Source organism: Piliocolobus tephrosceles, chromosome 18 (assembly GCF_002776525.5).
Source record: "Piliocolobus tephrosceles isolate RC106 chromosome 18, ASM277652v3, whole genome shotgun sequence".
NCBI lineage: Eukaryota > Metazoa > Chordata > Mammalia > Primates > Cercopithecidae > Piliocolobus > Piliocolobus tephrosceles.
In genome coordinates this window covers 35,327,950-35,346,280 of record NC_045451.1, presented here as the reverse complement: position 1 = coordinate 35,346,280, position 18,331 = coordinate 35,327,950, and the positions used below count along the sequence as shown (strand labels likewise).

General features: G+C 38.3%; 1 protein-coding gene across 5 annotated transcripts in view; it reads right to left on the bottom strand.

Moving 5' to 3' along the window:
- The window catches only part of PIAS2 (protein inhibitor of activated STAT 2), a 108,258-nt gene that overhangs the window by 81,433 nt on the left and 8,494 nt on the right, over nucleotides 1–18,331 (bottom strand). For 2 of the 5 annotated variants that reach the window (XM_023207605.2, XM_023207603.1), the window contains exon 2: nucleotides 11,870–11,978. The exons of the other annotated variants lie outside the window; for them this stretch is intronic. The gene's annotated coding sequence lies outside the window, so the exon portion shown is untranslated. The remainder of the gene's footprint in view (nucleotides 1–11,869; nucleotides 11,979–18,331) is intronic. 5 annotated transcript variants of the gene reach the window in all.

The window sequence follows — 18,331 nt, the reverse complement described above, 5'->3', positions numbered from 1 at the left end:
GGAGATCTACCTGTGGTTTGGTGTCCCATCCCACCCTCATCACTCCTCCAACCCAGCCCGTGCTACACACTCCACAGTTACTTAGGATTCCTTTTCCACCTGTTTGTCTCATCAGTATAGTGGAAATGTGGGGCAGTTTCTCTGTACTTTAAAGTCTCAGGGATGGCCCAGAAGCAATTGTTTAAAACTCTATATGGTTTTTAAATACTTGTTGGTATAAATACTTGCTAGTTTACTAAAATGCAAACAGATTTAAATATACCAAAGTAATCCATATACACTGTCATAACTGTACTTTGTGTACTATATATGTCTCCATATTTCACATTGTACAAGTGAGAGGATATTAAATTGTAATCCTGGCAGGCCATTTTATACTCTAATTCAGTGCTGTCCAACACAAATTAATAGAAGACACACATTAAACTTTCTAGTAGTCACATTTAAAAAACTGAGGCCAGAACAGTGGCTCACACCTGTAATCCCAGTGCCTTTGGAAGACAACACAAGAGGATCACTTGAGCCCAGGAGTTCAACACCACACTGGACAACATAGTAACATCCTGTCTCTACAAAAATTTAAAAATTAGCCAGCCGTGGTGGTCAGTGTGCCTGTGGTCCGAGCCACTCAGGAGACTGAGGTGAGAGGATCACTTGAACCCAGGAATTCAAGGCTACAGTGAACTGTGATCACGCCACCATACTCCAGCCTGGGAAACATTAAGACTGTCTCAAAAATAATAATGATAATTTACATTAACATAGTTAACCCAATGTATCAAACCTATCTTTTCATCTCAACATGCAATCAATTTTTGTAATTTAAAAATAATCATTTTTTAAAGTGTCAGTGGGATAGTTTTTCATACTAAGTCTTCAATATCTGGTGTATATTTTACACTGACAATACATCTCAATTTGGATTAACCACACTTCGAGTGCTTAAGAGCCACATGTGGTCACTAGCTACCACACACTGGACAGGGCAGCTCTAAATCATACTCTAAATAGCAACACATACCACAATGCCATGGTCACTGTATTTCAATTTGCTTTATTTCCTCCACATGCAAGATGAAGATTTTATTCATCTTACCTCTACAGTGCAGACAACAAAGAATGAAAACAAGAAAACTTTTGGCCTATCTCATAACAAACCAGTCACAACTTACTCAACATCTCGTGCATTAAATGGAAGACAACAGCTTCTTGGGAAGGGTTTACCCAAGCGAGTAATATGATGCATCTTTCCCTCAATCTTAGTAAATACTTCAACTGATTGTGGAACACTAACAATAAAAAAGGCAATCACACAGATACAATATAACTATGATTTTTTCTAACTCAGAATTCATTACTTTGCTTCACTCCTTATACTTACTGTCAGATATTCTTCATTTTAAGGGAAGCTGTTCTACAGAAATGACAAAATAAAGCACAAAGTCACCCTACCTAAGCTTGACTCTCAAAAGGAATTTCTAGGAGGTCTCATATCTCATATTTCCAGTGATAACATTATTTGACAAAGGATGTTAATGCAACTGGCTCTATCGACTATTGTAAACAGACAAAAAGTAAGAGATAAGGGCTTAGACTATGAATGTGGAATCATAGAATTCTGAACAGCAGATGGAACACTCTTTGCATTACAAAATGCTGCAAAATAAAGTACTGCTGGAGACATAGCCAAAGGTAATGAAGTCAACAGGCCCCTGTGAAAAACTTCAAGCCAGCAATCAGCAGTTGTTCAAGCCCAAGTACTAAGACTTTGGACCCTGGGAAAGTCATTTCCTCCCTCTGGTCATCAATTTCTATTTTAAAATAACCAGCATCCAAAAAAAATCCCTCTCCTTGGCTGGGCATGGTGACTCACACCTATAATCTCAGCACTCTGGGAGGCAAGGTGGGTGGATAATTTGAAGTCAGGAGTTCAAGACCAACCTGGCCAACATGGTGAAACCCCGTCTCCACTAAAAATACAAAAATTAGCCAGGCGTGGTGGTATACGCCTGTAGTCCCTCCTACTCGGGAGGCTGAGGCAGGAGAATTTCTCGAAACCAGGAGGTGGAAGTTGCAGTGAGCCGAGATGGAGCCACTGCACTCCCCTGGACGACAGAATGAGACCCCATCTCAAAAAACAAAAAACAAAAATCCCTCTCCTTTATTTAGCACTTACTGATAAAATAATCTCAAAGCAGCTTACCAAGTAAAATTCTATGAATATGTTGTTTGGCAAACCTTACTGGATCCCACTTCCTCTAGAAGTAATACCTATTTTTTCTTAACTTAGTCTTCCACCAAGTTTCGGGCCCTTCCTCCAGTGAGTGGGTGTGGTGAGCAGAGAGGGTTGCCAGAGCCCTCATGGGGGTTAAGGTTAGTCTGCTGACACTACCAAGAACGGATTTCAGTTGTTTTTCTCCATTAACCTCTGATGTCGGTATCTTTAGTCTAATTTTTTCCAAGTGGTTTTTCCGCTCCACTGTGCTGCCTCTCAAAGGCTCCCGAGTCAGCCCACTTCAGTTAAAACTGCTATGTGTTCTACAGAGGAATTTCCCTACAGAGAAATGTGTTGGCATAATGAATTGTGTAAAAAGATACATAATCTAAATTCTAAACAAAAACTAACATAAATTAAGACCAGAGTTTTATATCAACCTTGTTCCTTTATCAAATGAAAATAAACACAGAATTATTAAAAATTTTAAAGCTGGGATATTATATAATTGAAACACTACACACAAGCTGAAGGTGCTACCTCATTAGGTAGAAAATACTCATTAAGCTGGGCACGGTGGCTCATACCTGTAATCCCAGCACTTTGGGAGGCCGAGGTGGGTGGATCATTTGAGGTCAGGAGTTTGAGACCAGCCTGACCAACATGGTGAAACTCCATCTCTACTAAAAATACAAAAAAATTAGCCAGGTCCCACCGTGGTGGCAGGTGCCTGTAATCCCAGCTACCCAAGAGGATGAGGCAGGAGAATCGCTTGAAACCGGGAGGCGGAGGTTGCAGTGAGTTGAGACCACGCCATTGCACTCCAGCCTAGGCAGCAAGAGGGAAACTCCATCTCGAAAAAAAAAAACACAAAAAACCTCATCAAACAGACATACATGATAGTTACATGTAATCACCAGTGAATAAAAATATTTCCCTGAGATTGCTCTTCAATTCTAAAACACGAGATAGAAACTGCAAAAACAGCCTAGAATTTGGGGAAGTGCTAATAAGGTTAGAAATCACAGTAAAGGTCAATATGAGCTCTGTAGATTCCCCATCTGCTATGATGTATATAATACAGGAGGAGACGAAGCTGCTGAGGGCAACTGACAAACTGCATTATTAATACTGCCTACTCCAGTTACAATATTAAAATAATCTACCTCAGGCCGGACACAGTGGCTCACACCTATAATCCCAGCACTTTTGGAAGCCAAACAGGGTGGATCATCTGAGGTCAGGAGTTCAAGAACAGCCTGGCCAACATAGCAAAACCCCGTCTCTACTAAAAATACAAAAATTAGCCAGGTGTGGTGGCTCGCACCTGTAGTCCCAGCTACTAGGGAGGCTGAGGCAGGATAAATACTTGAACCTGGGAGGTGGCGGTTGCAGTGAGCAGAGATCACACTACTGTACTTCAGACTGGGTGACAGAGCGAGATTCCATCTCAAAAAATCATCATCATCATCTACATCTTCATTTATAAGTAGGAATAAAGAAAAACTACCAGATTAACATAATCCCTCAAGAAAGAGTGACCAAGCTAATGCCATACATAAGAGGAACCATGTGGCAAGCCAGAAAGATACCTCAGTTCCTAACTACTTACTCTTTTCAAAGCACTGCAGGCCCCAGTTCCTGGTCCTGTATTCCTGGTGAAATCATGTAATGCCTATGATTAAATCCACTTTTATTTGAGAGACTAATGGATTTCTCCTTTACAAGACAACGATTACAATAACACCTAGGCTAAAGAAATCAAATTGAAAATCAACTATTAAAAGAAATAAAGAAAATGCAACATTCCAAATTCAGGGAAAACATCTCCCTAAATGTTCCTATTATTATACAACAAAGATTTAAAATAACGTAGTCAATTAAGGAAGCAAAAAAGTAACAATAAAATAAACCAAAAGGGCTAGGGAAGAGTTACAGGGTAAAAACAAAAACAAAAAAAAAAGTAATTAGAAAACAAAATGCAGTGAAGTCAGATGCACAAAAGGGAAAGTAAACAAATGTATGGTCTTATAAATGAAAAAAAAAAAAAAAAAAAGACCAAAAAACTAAACAAATTTCTTTAAACCAAGAAAATAGCACATGCAAGTATATATTCTAATAACTTAAATACAAACAAAAGTGGTTTCCTAGAAAAATATAAATTACTCCATCTGATTCAAGAAGAGGTATATTGTCTTGCCCTCCCTCCACATCCAAAAACATCTACCCAAACAGGACAGCTTCATGAATAAATTCCACCAAGCTTTCAAGGAAAGGATGGAATTCTGTTCCTTAAACTGTTCAAGAGAATAAAAGCCAGGGAGTCAAATACATACATGTTAGAAGACAAATATAGAAAAATGCTGAACACAAAACACAAAATTCAAAAAACATGCAAATTATTGGTTTTCAAACTTCAGCAGGAGAAGACCACCCTATCCAACCAAACTTTCAGGCAAAAGCCTATTAAACGGTGGGCCTAGTATACCATCCATTCTTTCTCATTTCTCAACATGGACCATAAGAAGTCTTTGTGTAACACAATTTATAAACCAATATTAACACATCAATATTTCCTGTGAGTGTAGGCACAAAAGTCCTCAATGTACCCAATACAGTTTAATCTACCAATATAAGAATGGTTTAATATAAATTAAGTAAATTACTTGGTTAAGATGATTTCTATCCTTACAGTCACAAGATTGAATATTTATGTATAAAATTATACAATATACGGAGTTTCCTTTCAAATAATTTGAGGGAAGTAGGTGGGGACATATAGACAAAAGATTGGAGTTGATAACTTCTGAAGCTGTGTACTGGGAACACGAAGAATTTTCTATCATTGTAAATTTAAGAATGTTCCGATAACTTAAGTTTGCTTGAACAGGGCAAACTGGGTGTGGGGCACGTGGGGACTCTACTATCTTCCTAAGTTTTCTGTAAATCTAAAAGTACTCTAGATTTCATTAAACAAAAACTGTTAGTCTGTTTGAAGGTAAAGTAAAACAGTGATTATGGTATAAATAGTATTTTCCATAAAAGGAACCCAGACTCTTTGGGGAAATGGGTGATTGCGGGTCTGGGGCAGAAAATGCACAAGATGAGCCTAGAACATTTTATTGTACCAGAAAACAGAGAAGCTATCAAAGACCACAGAGGACTTGTCAGAAGGGCAAAGAAAGCATCCAGAATGGGCTCCTAGTAGCCTAAGATGAGAAAATTAGAGCATCAAAAAGAGTTACAACTGCATTGGATTCAAACCGATTAAATATAGTAATGTTTCATTTTATTCATAACAATACTTTAAAAATCACTGATCTTCTTTAAAGGATGTTAAGGGAAAAATTCATCATTATTCTGAAAACTGATAGAGACAATGCAAAAAGATTTTTGGTCTGAGTAGAAAAGCCATATGATTAACAGGCTAAATGCTAGAAGAGCGTTTGATAAAATTCTATTCATTCCTGATGAAATCTCTCAATAAACAAGAATAGAAGGAAATTCTGTTATCACAATAACTGGTATCTGTCAGAAAGCAATAGCTAATATGCTAAAAATGAAACACTAAATCACAAAGCTAAGACTTCTAAAATGTATACTATGTTCTGTCATTTGACAGTATTCCAAAAATTCTAGATAATACAAGGCAATATAATTTGAGGGGTTTTTTTTGAGACAGGACCTCACTTTATTGCCCAAGCTGGAGTGTAGCGACACAACCTTGGCTCTCTGCAGCCTCAACCTCCCAGGCTCAAGTGATCCTCCCACCTCAGCCTCCACAGTAGCTGGGAGGCCAGCCCAGCTAATTTGTACTTTTTGTAGACGGAGTCTCCCTATGTTGTGCAGGCTGGTCTTAAACTTCTGGGTCCAAGTGATCCTTCCACCTTGACCTCCCAAAGTGCTGGAATTATAGGTGTGAGCTACTATACCAAGGCAACGTAATTTTGTTTTTTTTTTTTTTTGAGAGAGAGAATATCACTGTCACCCAGGCTGGAGTTGCAATGGCACTATCTTGGCTCACTGCAACCTCTGCCTCTGGGATTCTTGTGCCTCAGCCTCCCAAATAGTTGGGATTACAGGCACAGACCACCACACCCAACTAAATTTTGTATTTTTAGTAGAGACAGGGTTTGCCAAGTTGGTCTTAAACTCCTGGCCTCAAGTGATTCACCCACCTCAGCTTCCCAAAGTGCTGGGATTACAGGCGTGAGCCACTATGCCCAGCAAGGCAACATAAATTTTTTAAAAGTAACATTTACTATTCACAAATGACAAGACTCTCTATATTAGAAATATAAGAGAATCCACTGAAAAATTCAACCCAACAATATCAAGGCAAAACATTGAATTTTCCATATATCAAATACATTTTCAAGTGACTGAAAAAGATTATTGAAAAAACCTAAGTAAGACAAAAACATAAAATGCAAAAGAATACATTTTTAAATTTTGCAAGAGATACATTAAACTACAGAATAAAAGCAGCTTTGAGGCCTGGTGTGGTGGCTCACGCCTGTAATCTCTTTGGGAGGCTGAGGCAGGTGGATCACCTGAGGTCGGAAGTTCGAGACCAGCCTGGACAACACAGTGAAACCCCGTCTCTACTAAAAATGCGAATATTAGCCGGGCGCGGTGGGAGGGTGCCTGTAATCCCAGCTACTTGGGAGGCTGAGGCAGGAGAATCGCTTGTATCTGGGAGGTGGAGGTTGCAGTTAGCCGAGATTACACCACTGCTCTCCAGCTAGGGTGACAGAGTGAGACTCCATTTCAAAAAAAAAAGAGAGAAAAAAAGCTTTGAATAAATTAAAGAGACTGCATCACACATGTTACTAAAAATACTCAACACTGAAAAGGTATCAATTGTTTCCAAGTTATAAACATAAAAAAACTCTAATGACTGGTTAATGAGTTGGAGAGTTTAACAGACCAAAACCTTAATAAAAAATTAAATAAAACAGATAATATGGCAGATCATGATGAATAAAATGAACAAAAACAAAGGGGTAAGGGAAACAAAAAGTGAAGAAATAGAGGATTTGCCATTTTAAAGGGGGAAGGCCTCACTGAAATAGTAATTGAATAAGTAACTGAAGCAGGAGGAAAGCACTCTATGGGTATCTGAGGAAAAGCATTCCAAGGCATTCCATAGCAAATGCAAAAGTCCTGAAGACAAAAGCAGGCGTGACACATTCAATGAAAGTGAAATGCAAAAAGCGCACCACTGCTGAACCAGAGTAATCTCGAGGAATGAGCATTTGTCGTTATTTGAGACAGGGTCTTGGCTCAGCTGCCCAGAGTGCAGTGGTGCAAACACCGCTCACTGCAGCCTCAACCTCCTAAGCTCAAGTGATCTTCCTGCCTCAGCCTCCAGCGTGACTGGGACTACAAGCACACACCACCATGCCTGCTAATTTTTTTATTTTTAGTAAAGATGAGATTTCATTATGTTTTGCACGCTGGTCTCAAACTCCTGGGCTCAAGTGATGCTTCTGCCTTGGCCTCCCAAAGTGCATAAGCCACCATGCTGGGCCCAGAGTGAGTATTAAGACCACAGAATGATGTTCGTTTTTCACAGAAAACAAATGTGGGGAGGGAGGTAGTCAACTAAACAAACCTTTACTATATGAAATAACAGTATCAAATTTGTGAGGTTAAGAAAACACAGATCTCATCCTGAGAGCATCAGGAAAAATATAAAAATAAGTAAGATGGAATGAAAACGCTGAGCAATTAAGGCATATAAATTGGTAGTAGGGTGCAAGGGTGTACTTTGGGAGGCCAAGTGGACAGATCACTTGAAGTCAGAAGTTTGAGATCAGTCTGGTCAACATGGTCCAACACCAACTCTACTAAAAAACACAAAAACTGGGGGGGCATGGTGGCTCACACCTGAAATCCCAGCACTTTGGGAGGCTGAGGCAGGCAGATCACTTGAGGTCAGGAGTTTGTGACCAGCCTGGCCAACACAGTAAAACACAGTCTCTACAAAAAATACAAAAATTAGTTGGGTGTGGTGGTGGGAGCCTGTAATCCCAGCTACTCAGAGGCTGAGACAGGAGAATCGCTTGAACCCAGGAGGTGGAGGTTGCAGTAAACTGAGATTGCGCCACTGCACTCCAGCCTGGGTGACAGAGCGAGACTCCATCTTTAAAAAAAAAAAGATAATATAGGCAAGGCACAGTAGCTCCAACCTGGTAATCCCAGCTATTTGGGAGGCTGCGGCAGGAGGATCACTTGGGCCAGGAGTTCAAGACCAGCCTGGGCAACAAGTGAGATCCAGCTTCTGCCAAAACAAACAAACAAAATAATGTTTTTAATTACCACGGCTTGGTGGTGCTCACCTGTAGTCTTGATTATTTAGGAGGCTGCGACAGGAGGATACCCTGGGTCCAGGAGTTTGAGGCTGCGGTGAGCTATAATCATGCCAGTGTTCCCAGCCTGGGTGACAGAGTAAGATCTCATCTAAAAAATACATAATAGAGGCTGGGCACAGTGGCTCACACCTGTAATCCCAGCACTTCGGGAGGCCGAGGCGGGTGAATCACGAGGTCAGGAGTTCGAGACCAGCCTGGCCAAGATGGTGAAACTCCATCTCTACTAAAAATACAAAAATTAGCTGGGCCTGGTGGCAGGCGCCTGCAATCCCAGCTGCTCAGGAGGCTGAGGTAGAACTGCTTGAACCTTAGAGGCGGAGGCTGCGGTGAGCCAAGGTCGCACCATTGTACTCCAGCCTGGATGGTAAGAACAAAACTCTGTCTCAAATAATATAAAAAATAATAATAATAAAGAAGAACTAACAACAATTCAATATAATTTCTTCCAGAAAACAGAAGATGAGAGAACATTCCCAAATTGATTTTATGAAACTAATATTACCATGATACCAAAACAAAGACAACACAAAAAATTAAACTACAGGCTGGGTGCAGTGGCTCATGCCTATAATCCCAGCACTTTGGGAGGCTGAGGTGGGCGGATCACCTGCGGCCAGGAGTTCAAGGTCAACCTGACCAACAAGGAGAACCCCGTCCCTAAGAAAAATACAAAATTAGCCGTGGCACATGCCTGTACTCCCAGCTACTTGGGAGGCTGAGGCAGGAGAATCGCTTGAACCTGGGAGGCGGAGGTTGTGGTGAGCCGAGATCATGCCATCACACTCTAGCCTGGGCAACGAGAGCGAAACTGTCTCAAAAAAAAAAAAAAAAAAAAAAAAAGTTAAAACTACAAACCAATATTCATCATGAATATAGACGTTAAAATCCTTAACAAAATATGAGCCAATAAAATTCAGCAACATATAAAAAGAATTAAATACCATGGTCATTATGCACCATGACCAAGTGGAGTTTATTCCAGTATGCAAGGCTGGTTCATTATATGCCACTGCTGCTCAGCATTTTCACTGTGTCTTATCTATTTGTTTTGAGATCTACAGAATACATCATATTAACAGTTACAAAAAAACAAATCATATTATCAAATCAATCAATGTGAAAAAAGCATTTCACAAATTCAACATCTGTTCATGATTTAAAAACCCACAAAAACAGCCGGGCGCGGTGGCTCAAGCCTGTAATCCCAGCACTTTGGGAGGCTGAGACGGGCGGATCACGAGGTCAGGAGATCGAGACCATCCTGGCTAACACGGTGAAACCCCGTCTCTACTAAAAATACAGAAAACTAGCCGGGCGAGGTGGCCGGCGCCTGTAGTCCCAGCTACTCGGGAGGCTGAGGCAGGAGAATGGCGTAAACCCGGGAGGCGGAGCTTGCAGTGAGCTGAGATCCGGCCACTGCACTCCAGCCCGGGCGACAGAGCAAGACTCCGTCTCAAAAAAAATAAAATAAAATAAAATAAAAACCCACAAAAACAAGAACAGAGGAGAGCTTCCTCAATTTGATAAACAGGTCTACCAAAAAAAATTAAGCCAATATTATACTCAGGGGTGAAAGATTGCTTTCCCTCTAATAATTGGAACTGAGGCAAAGATGCCTACTATCAACACCACTCATTCAACATAGTACTAAAAGTTCTAGTTAGCAGAATAACACAAGAAATGGAAATAAAAGGAATAAGAGTTGAAAGAAAAAAATAAAACTATATTTGTAGATAGAATGATTGTTTACATAGAAAATCTCAACAAATTTACAAAACAACTCTTAGAACTTGTGAGTTCAGCAAGGTCCCAGGATATAAAATCAACACACAAAAACCAATCCCATTTTTATACACTAAAAATCAACATGTGAAAACAAGTTAAAAACATCACCATTTATAACACTCCAAAGAAAATTAAAATACATATGTAAAAACATAACAAACATGTACAGGACTTATATGCTGAAAACTACAAAACACTGAATAAAAAAAATCTAAGAAAATCTAAAAGCTGGGCACGATGGCTCACGCCTGTAATCCCACCAGCACTTTGGGAGGCTGAGGTGGGCGGATCACTGAAGCCGGGAGTTCCAGACCAGTCTGACCAACATGGAGAAACCCCGTCTCTACTAAAGATACAAAAAAAACTAGCCGTGCATGGTGGCACATGCCTGTAATCCCAGATACTCGGGAGGCTGAGGTAGGAGAATCGCTTGAACCTGGGAGGCAGAGGTTGCAGTGAGCCGAGATCGTGCCATTGCACTCCAGCTTGGGCAACAAAAGTGAAACTCTGTCTCAAAACAAAAAAAAAAAAGAGGAGAAAAGAAAATTTAAATAAATAAATTCTTCACAGATTGGAAAACTCAACATAGTAAAGACGTCAACTTTCCCCAAACCGATATATAGGTTTAATATAATTAGTATCCAAATTCCAGCAAGATTTTTGTAGATATAGATGAGCTTATTCTAAAATGTGTATGAAAAGGCAAAAGAAATATTAATAGAAGAGCCAAAACAATTTTTAAAAAGGACAGAGGGAGAGGAATCAATCTATTCCATGTTACAACTTAGCTAGGACTGACAGACTGCGTGGTTATTAGTGGGCAGGTAGACACACAGATGAAGCAAACAGAATACAGAACCTAGAAATAGACATATACATATATATCCAAATAATTGTTGATAAAGGTGTAAAATTAAATCAGTGGAAGAAAGACAGTCTTTCAATATATGGTGCTGGATCAACTGGACACCCATAGACAGAAAAATGAACTTCCACTTAAGTCTCATACCTTATACAAAAGTAACTCCAAATGGATCACAGAGTCTAATGTAAAAATAAAACCACAAAACTTTTTTTTAATAAGCAGGAAAATCTTCAGGATCTAAGACTAGGCAGAGTTCTTAGATTTGAAACTAAAAGCAAGATCCATAAAAGGAAATATGACACACCAGACTTCACGCAAACTAAAACTTGTGCTACTCAAAAGACTCCTTTAAAAGGATAAAAAGACAATCAACAGATGCAAAGAAAATATTAACATTTGCAAACACATATCTGACAAAGGACTACTATCCAGGATATACTTAGAACTCTCAAAACGCAATAGGAAAAGAAAAAGAATTCAATTAGAAAAAGGACAAAAGACACAAAGAGACATGTCATGGATGGGGATATTACAGATGGCAAATAAGCACACAAAAATATGTTTAGCATCATTAGCCATTGGGGAAATGCAAATAAAAACCTCACTGAGATATCACTAGATACCTACCAGAATGGCTAAAATGAAAAACACTGATAACACCAAATGCTGGCGAGGATGCAGAGAAACTGGATCACTCCATACATTGCTGGTAGGGATGTAAAATGGTACAGCCACTCTGGAAAACAGTTTAGCAAGTTCTTTAAAAACTATACATACAATGACCACACAACCCAGCAACTGCACTCCTGGGCATTTATCTCCGAGAAAGATGTGTGCATAAGTTTACCAAAAAAACCTATGCACAAATCTTTATAGCACTTTTATTCATAATTATCAAAAAACTGTAAACAACCTAGATGTCCTTCAACAGGTGAATGGTTAAACAAACTATAGTGAAATCATATTGTGGAAAGCTGTTCAGCAACAAAAAGGGATGAGCTGTTTATACACAACAACTTGGATGAACTTCCAGAATTATGCTGAATGAAAAAGCCAGACCCAAAAGGTTACATACTGTGTGATTCTATTTATGTAATATTTTTGAAAAGATAAAAATCATAGAAATGAAAAAGATGAGTGAGCCCCAGAGAGTGAGGGAACTGGATGAGACAGGAACAAGTGTGACTATAAAATGACAATACTTTGGAGGGAGGGATCCTTGTGGTGATAAAATGGTCTATATCTTGATTGTGTTAATGTCAATATCCTGGTTGTGATACTGTACTAAGGTCTTTAAGAAGTTAACTCTGAAAAAAACTAGAGAAAGAGTACACGGAATGTCTCTGTATTATTTCCTAGAAATGCAAGTGAATTGACAATCATCTTCATTAAAAGTTTAATTTAAAAACTATAAGGAGTAAGACTATCAGACTAGATTTTTAATTTTCTTAAAATTCAATGGCATTATATTCGAAAGAGATAAAACTGAAATAAAAGGACACAAAAATGTAAGGGTGAGGCAAAATTTTTTAAATTAGGCAAAACTGACAAAAACAAAAATAATCTAGAAGGCCGGACGCAGTGGCTCATGCCTGTAATCCCAACACTTAGGGAGGCGGAGGTGGGCAGATCACCTGAGATCAGGAGTTCAAGACCAGCCTGGCCAACATGATGAAACCCCATCTACACTAAAAATACAAAAATTAGCCGGGCATGGTGGCAGGCACCTGTAGTCCCAGCTACTCAGGAGTCTGAGACAGGAGAATCGCTTGAACCCGGCAGGCGGAGGTTGCCGTGAGTCGAGATTGCACCACTGCACTCCAGCCTGGGTGACAGAGCAAGACTCCATCCGTCTCAAAGAAAAAAAAAAAGAGATGGGGTCTCACTATGGTACCCAGGCTGGTCTCAAACTGTCGGGCTCAAGTGATGCTCCCACCTCAACCTCCCAAGGTGCTAAGATTACAGGATTATGGTTCTTTCATGTGCTAGTAATAATGTTAAAATATGGTTTAAAAATCAATAGAACTACAAAGAAAAATGAAAAATAAAATTCTAGTAAAAAATTAACTCTGCTCTTAATAAAAAATAAAGATATGAGATTTGAACAACATAATTAACAAGCCTACATACTGGACATATATAAAACTGTACCAAAAACCAGGCAATATTCTCATGTACAAATAAAAATTGTTAAAATGGATCACATTTTTAATAGTCTAAACATATTTCAAAGAATTGGCATTATACACACCAACTGGCATCACACACAAACATGCTGCCTAACCAAAATGCAATTACAAATCAATAGCCAAATCAACTACAGGAACTCTCATATGTTTGGAAATTAAATTTTTAAATAGCTCATAAGTTAAAGAATTCACAGTGGAAAACAGAAAAACACAAGTAAAAATAACGGAAACATTACACACCAAAACATATAACAAGGAGGCAATACACAGACATTTTATGATCTTAAATATCTAGGTTAAAATGCTGAAAATTAATGACAGGCATCCAACTTAAGAAATTAGAATAAAAGAACAGAACTCCAAAGGAAATACAAGAAAAGAAAAGAAGAGCAAAAATTAATGAAACAGGGGAAGGATACACTAAAGAGCATAAACAGTATCAAAAACTTGATTCTCTGAAAAATCTTTAAAAACTGGCAAAATTTTGGCCAAACATTATGAAGAAGAAAAGAAGGCATTTGAAAAAAAGACAAGGGGATATTAACTACAAGTACCTGAAAATAAGAGATTAACATCTAAATGCTACAAATTCAAGAATATGGACGAAATGAACTTGCTATAAAAGTATGAACTACTAAAACAGGTTTGAAACTTGAAAATATGAACAGTCCTATAACTAAAGCAATTGAAGCATTCCTCAAAGAAAACAATAGTAATAATTTTATGAGCAAGTTCTACTAAATATTTAAGAAACAGATCTTTCTAATGTTACATAAACTCTTCCAGAAGAGGAAAGGTATATTTTTTAATTATAGGCTAGTTGTACTCATTATGAGAGACAAAAATCCTAAATTAAATATCTCCAAACTGAGTCCAATGAAAAAAAGGAACAGATAGATCAGGGTTGAATTTATATCTGCAACATAAATATTGGGAAAAAATTAATATAACTCAGCATGTTAACAGATTACAAAAGAGAAATACATAATTTTCTCAAAAGATGCAGAAAAAGCTTCTGATAAAATTCATGATTTTTTTAAATTAGCAAACTAAGAAAGGGAACATCCTTAACCTGAAAAGATTATCTATAATAAACCTACAGCAAGCATTATACTTAACTGTGAAACTTTGAAAGCATTCCCTTTAAAATCAGGAACAAGATCAGGATGCCCCCATCACAGCTTCTATTCAACATTGTACTGGAGATCCTAGCCAGCACATTAAGACAAGAAAAAGAAAGAAAAAAAAAAAAGCATAAGAATTGGAAAGGAGGAAACAAAGAGATCATTATTCACAGATAGGACTGTCTGCATAGAAAAATCCAAAAGAAATCTAAAGATAATTTATCACAATTAGGAGTATAGCAAGGTTGTTATGCAAAGCCAAACTGTACTTCTATACACAGCAAAGTATAATTATAAAAAGTTAATATTTATGATTTGCTATAAAAATAATGTTGTCAGAAATAAATCTAACAAAATATTTGCAGTACTTTAACTGAAAATAACAAAACTTTACTGAAAGACGTTGTAAAAAACCTTAAAGAAATGGAGATTACAATGATCCTGGTTAAGAAAACTTAGCAGCAAAATGTAATTCTCTCCAAACTAATGTACAGATTCAATGCATTTCTCATCAAAATAAAAACAAGACGTATGTGTATGGGAGGGAGGTGTATAACATCAAAATATGATTCTAAAATTATGTGGAGAAGCAAACAATCAAGAAGTTCCTTGAACAACCACAAGCCAGGAGGACTTACGCTACTTCTGTGTCCCTCAATGACTGACTAGACTGTTTCAGATCAACTCTTCTTGTGAGAGCTTAACAACCGAATATAATATTAAAAAACAAAAATCTGTTTGAATGCAAGAAGCACTACAAAGGCAGTAAGGACCTGAGACACCAAGACTCTGAAAAGAAGGAGAGCTTGCAAAGCTGAGTTTCCTGATGCCTTCCCCGGAGATATTTGCCAATGGGAAAGGGCAATGGAGAGGTTAAAAGTCCAGCAGAACTCTGAAAAGACTCAAAAGGCAGGGGAAAAAAGAGAAGGTATTTACAAAACATAACCAGCAAGAGATGGTTTCCAGGATGTATAATGAACTCCTATGAATCAGTATGGAAAAGATAGATGTCCCAATATAAAAATGAGTAAAAGACTTGGCAAGCCACTATACAAAAGAAATCCAAATGGCCAATGAGCACATTCAAAGGAGCTTGACATTATTACTTATTAGGGAGATGCAGATTAAAACCACTACACATTCACCACGGTGTCTAAAATCAAAAGGGTGGACAAGGATATGGAGCAACTGGAACTCTACTATATCACTAGCAAAAGGGAATAAACCAACTACAACTACAGACAACACTAGGGATGAATCTTGCAAACGAAACACGAAAGAAAGGCAGAAACAACAGAATACATATACAGAAACAGAATACAGTTGACCTTTGACCATTATCCAATAACAATAACCTGTGTTATTCAAGGGTCAACTGTATCCTGTCAACTGGTTTGAACTGCGCAGGTCCACCTATACACATTTTTTTTTCAACCAAATGCAGATAAAAAATACAGTATTTGCAGGATGTGAAACCCACATATACAGAGGGCCCACTTTTCCTATACATGGGTTCTGCAGGGCCAACTTCAGGACTTGAGTACACATGATTTTAGTATTGGGAGGGTGAGTCCTAGAACCAAGCCCCCAGGTATACCAAGGGGTGACTGTATATATACTGTACAGGTTCCATTTATATAAAGTTCAAAAACAGGCAATACTAATCTGTTAAAGTTAGGATAGTAGGTCGTTTCTGGAAGAATGAGGTTAGCTACTGGGGAGGGGAATATTTAGAGCGCTGGTAATGTTCTCTTTCTTGACCTGCCTGATGATTATTTTGAGAAATTTCATCCAGTTATAATTTCATGATCTGTATACTTTCTATGTGTATGCTATATATCAAAAGAAGTTTGGTTTTTTATTATAAAAAATATTATCTTACACAGAGATGGGGTCTCACCATGTTGCCCAGGCTGGTCTTGAACTCCTGGCTCAAGTGATGCTCCCACCATGGCCTCCCAAAGTGCTGGGATTACAGCCTTGAGCCACCTCACCAGGCAAGAAGTTTGCTTGTGCTAGCAGCATAATCATCTTGTTTTAGTCACTGTAACTTTTTAACAATTTCTATAAAAACAGACTAACGGCCCAGAGTCCAAAACCCAAGCACAGATGAATGATGGCATCCAAACCAGTGAAGAAAAAAATTTCCACGAAAGGTGATGGAACAATTTATCATTCTTTGAAGAAAAACCATGCATCTTGGTCACCACTTCACACTGTATACAAAATCAACTCCAGGTGTATTAAAACCTTAAATGAGAAAAGGTAAAAAAAACAAAAAAACTATGTCTTACACTTTTACAATAACAGAAAATATCTTCAAGAACTCTGTTGAAAAATTTCAACAAGGTTCAAAAGCATTATCCATAAAGAAAAGCCTGATAAATGCAATCACATAAAAATTAAGAACTTCTATTCATCAAAAAATGCATAAAGCTGGGTGCAGTGGCTCATGTCTGTAATCCCAGCACTTTGGGAGGCCGAGGCAGGTAGATCACCTGAGGTCAGGAGTTCGAGACCAGCCTGACCAACATGGTGAAATACCGTCTCTACTAAAAATACAAAAATTAGCCAGACGTGGTGGCAGGTACCTGTAATCCCAGCTGTTCAGGAGTCTGAGACAGGAGACTCTCTTGAACCTTGGGGGCGGAAGGTGCAGTAAGCTGAGATCATACCGCTCCTCTCCAGCCAGGGAAACAGTGAGACTCCATCTCAAAAAATAAAAATAAAAATGATTTAAAAGTGAGCCCAATTGAAAGGAGAAATTTGCACCACATACATCCAACTATTAATAAAACGATTAATAAATAGTTTCAATAAAACTATTAAAAATAATTAAATATAAATCAATATACTAATTTAAAATAATAAAACTATTAAAAATAGTTTAATAAAACTATTAAAAATCAGTAAGATAATTTTTTTAAAAAATCTAATACAAACATGGGCAAAAGACATGAATAGGAATCTGAGAAAAGGGAAGAATGGCTAATCAGTATAGTAAAAGATGCTCAAACTCATTAGCAAAAGAAAATGAAAACTAAAAGGTGGTATTTTATACTTATGGGTAAAAACATTTTTTTTTTGAGACAGGGTCTCACTCTGTTGCCCAAGCTGGTGTGCAATGGCATGATCACAGCTCACTGAAGCCTTGACTTCCTAGCTTCAGGTGATCCTTCTCACCTCAGCCTGCCAAGTAGCTGGGACTACAGGTGTGGGCCACTGTGCCCAGCTAATTTTGTTTTGTTTTGTTTTGTTAGAAACGGGGTTTCAACATTTTACCCAGGCTGGTCTCAAACTCCTGGTCTTAAGCCATCCACCCACCGTGGCCTCCCAAAGTGCAAGGATTATAGGCGTAAGCTACCATGACCAGCCAATAAAACCTTTTGAAGTGTGACAAAAGTAGATGTTAGCAAGAAAGCTGAGTAATGAAACCTTCTGCATTGCTGGAGAGAACAAACACTGACACCACCTTCTTTGGAAGATAATCTGACATTATCCAATACTGGTGAATGTGCACATATTCTTATTAAATACCAGCAATTCTATTCCTAGAATCTCTACAGTGAAACATAGAAATATTCACATTAAGTGAGATCAACAAAGATTACAGTATCAGTGCAGGTCAAGTTTTTTCCAAAGGATAAGTTTGGCGAAAATTTACAATTTTTTTCTTCATTTTCTTTTTTTCTTTTTTTTTTGAGACGGAGTCTCGCTCTGTCACCCAGGCTGGAGTGCAGTGGCCGGATCTCAGCTCACTGCAAGCTCTGCCTCCC